The 2785-nt window shown below is 39.3% G+C and overlaps 1 long non-coding RNA gene across 1 annotated transcript in view; it reads left to right on the top strand.

The window, feature by feature from the left end:
• LOC146601292 (uncharacterized) overlaps positions 1–2271 on the top strand; it is a 7454-nt gene extending 5183 nt beyond the window's left edge. Inside the window, exons 3-4 of the long non-coding RNA XR_014896269.1 lie at positions 1973–2093; positions 2194–2271. This is a non-coding gene — a long non-coding RNA (uncharacterized LOC146601292). The remainder of the gene's footprint in view (positions 1–1972; positions 2094–2193) is intronic.
• The last annotated feature ends 514 nt before the right edge of the window (positions 2272–2785 follow it).

The following is a 2785-nucleotide window of genomic DNA, read 5'->3' on the forward strand; positions in this document are numbered from 1 at the left end:
AAAAAAAAAAAGTTTGTTTTTTCCTATGTGAATGGATAAAATTCATAGATAATATTTATTGTGAAGGTGTGCCAGACTGCAAACCTTTTTCCTGGAGAAATGCTGGACAGTTTCTCACAGGAATATGTTAGATTAATCAGCTCTYGGAGTTCTGGAGAAAAATCGCAGTGGAATACCCAGACTGCTCTGTGAGTCACATGTAAATCTCGCTGACAACCTGGAGGCATGGATCATTTGTTCAGTGTTCGGTTCCAATAGCAAGCTTACGGAGGAAAATACCTTGTTCACTTATAAAAAGATTGCAACAGAATATATAATTGCTGAGAACAGAGCGCTGGGATCCTGGAGCTCCAGGATGAAGATGTGGATTTTTCTCTTTATTTTGGGAGAGAGAAAGTCTTCAGTCTCAGTTTGCCCACGTATAAACAAAGCTTTACATTGYCTGACATGCTAGAGAGTAGAAAAGYGTTTGCKTTTTAAAGGCGCTCAGCATAAATGTCGTATTCCTGCCTGGAATATTTGCTGGAGCCAAAGGCAAATAGTGATATCAGCTGATTCTAATAACATTTAGTCCAGGATGCAAAATCTGAGCTAGGAAGCCTGTTGATCCCCATACAGAGATGGTCAGCTCTTCGTTATTCCGTTTTTGTTCATTTGTCTCTTGGTGTAGAGGAAGTTGTCCTGAAAGCAAGCCAAAAGCCTAGTAATAGGTAAGTAAAAAAGAATTCTTTTATCTGTGAAAGACTTTTGTCARTTAATATAAATTATTATAAACAGAGCTGGCGTTCAAAAGAAAATTCAAAACAGTAGGTAACAAAGGTAATAAAAGTATTCTTTAAGTACAAGACTTTGACTTCTTTTTAAATTAGAAATGTTAAGATTAAAAAGAAAATGTAAAACAAATCAATGTACAACATAAAACTCAACAGCATCTAAAGGAGACAGCTTATGTGGGAGTGCATTCGTTGTCAACATCTGATACAGAAAAGGTCAATAGTTAATTAAATAATCCATCACCTCAGGATAGAGAGCAGTCCTCAGTTCTGACAATCAATGACAGAAATATTAAAAGGTCAGAAAATGAGTTACTATATATTGTGTTTTCTTATTGTGCATTATAAAGATGTCTTGAGCAGCGCAGGCAAGAAGATAGGTAGGAAGAGTTATTAACTTTTGCCCATTTTCTTAAATGCTCTTTTACCAGCCTTCTTTATGTGTGGGCTTCTGAAAATGATGGYCTCACAGATGTAGTAAACTTCCGCGTCCTCCTAGAGTGACAACTTAAGACTCTGTCACAGAATTTATAGCATTTATAATGACGTGCAGCATTTTTTTTAATGATCAAGGTGCTTTCTGGCAAATCCTTCTCTTGTGCCATTTGAGGTCACATTGGAATATACTGGGATAAGTGCTCTGACATTCAGGTTTGGTTTGGATAAGGATGGAGCTGTCTTAGGAGCCTGTCTGAGAGCCAGTTTGTCTGCGTCTGTTTTCTAGACTTGATGAGAACAAGTTCACCTGAGGAAATGCAATTCACCCATGAACTTCTGTGTCAGCCTTGCCCGCAGGTTGATGTTTGCCCTGAAATGCCATTGCAGCGCGTGTGCCTGGCCTGTTAGTCCCAGCTTATCATGATAAATCATATTATTTAACCTAGCGTGATTTTTTGGGGGCACTATGTGTTTATAAATTATTTGAGTTAAATACAGTAATGGGGGTACCATAACCATTTTTTTGCTTTGCTGCCCACTCTAGGCTTCAGCGAATCCTTCTCTTTTGCAGGAACGTTTCCCTCCCCGGTTGCGGGGATGCTCCTGCTTTGCGTTTGCAGATGACGAATGGTAGTGACTCAGTGCTTTTCTTCCTCTTTTCTCAAAACAGACTATATTTTTCTTCTCTTTCTCTGAATGGAAATTGCACCTTGCATATGGGGGAAAAACATAACTGACTCACGTTTCTGTGTGCAAAACAGTTGTAGAGCACTCCGTTGGATGATGCCTTTCTTAACAACGCATCTCTGCTCCCTGTGCTTCCTTCGTTGCATATGCCTCTGTTTTGGATTTTCCAGGCTGGGAGAAACTATCCTACCTAAGGTAAGGCTTACTGGGGGTGTGCTTCCCTCTTCTCATTACTCTACAGTGCAGAACAAATACATATTTATTAATCTACTCTCTGTTTCTGAATTTGTGGCAGTTCTCTGTTCTCCCAGCCCTTCCCTGGTAGATAGCTTCACCCTGACTGACCATATGAAAGTCACTGTGCTGAATTCTGGTGAGTGTTATATGATTATTTTATCTCTCACTATAAAGCGTTTTGAAAGACTTTGTATGAGAGGCAATATAAAAATAAATTGAATTGAACTGTGGCTTCACCTTCCCACTTTTTAGTGCGGAAACCTTTAGAGCAAAAACTGCAATATAATGACAAAGGAGGAGATTAAGACTGTGTCAGGAAAGAGGTGACGCTGGATGACAGGCCCAACCCTGCGTGAGTAGTTTGGTGGGTTCGCAGTCGGCTGTGTATTAATTAGATTTTAAGCATGTTCACAACTGGGGAAAAAAGACGGTTTGTATTTTTAGTGGAAAGGTTATTTTAAACCATGAGAAAGGTATTAGATATTATTTACCATGGAGTATTTGTATAAACAAAGGTCTACCTGATGGTTCTGCAAACATCTGTTCTGCTCTTACTCAACATTGCACGGTTCATTAAAACTTACCCTGTTGGCCTCTGAAAGGCCAGTTCTGGAAGCACATAATCTTACTTACAGAATCCACAATTGCAA

Source organism: Rhea americana, unplaced genomic scaffold (assembly GCF_003343005.1).
Source record: "Rhea americana isolate MKP2758 unplaced genomic scaffold, rheAme1 scaffold_105, whole genome shotgun sequence".
NCBI lineage: Eukaryota > Metazoa > Chordata > Aves > Rheiformes > Rheidae > Rhea > Rhea americana.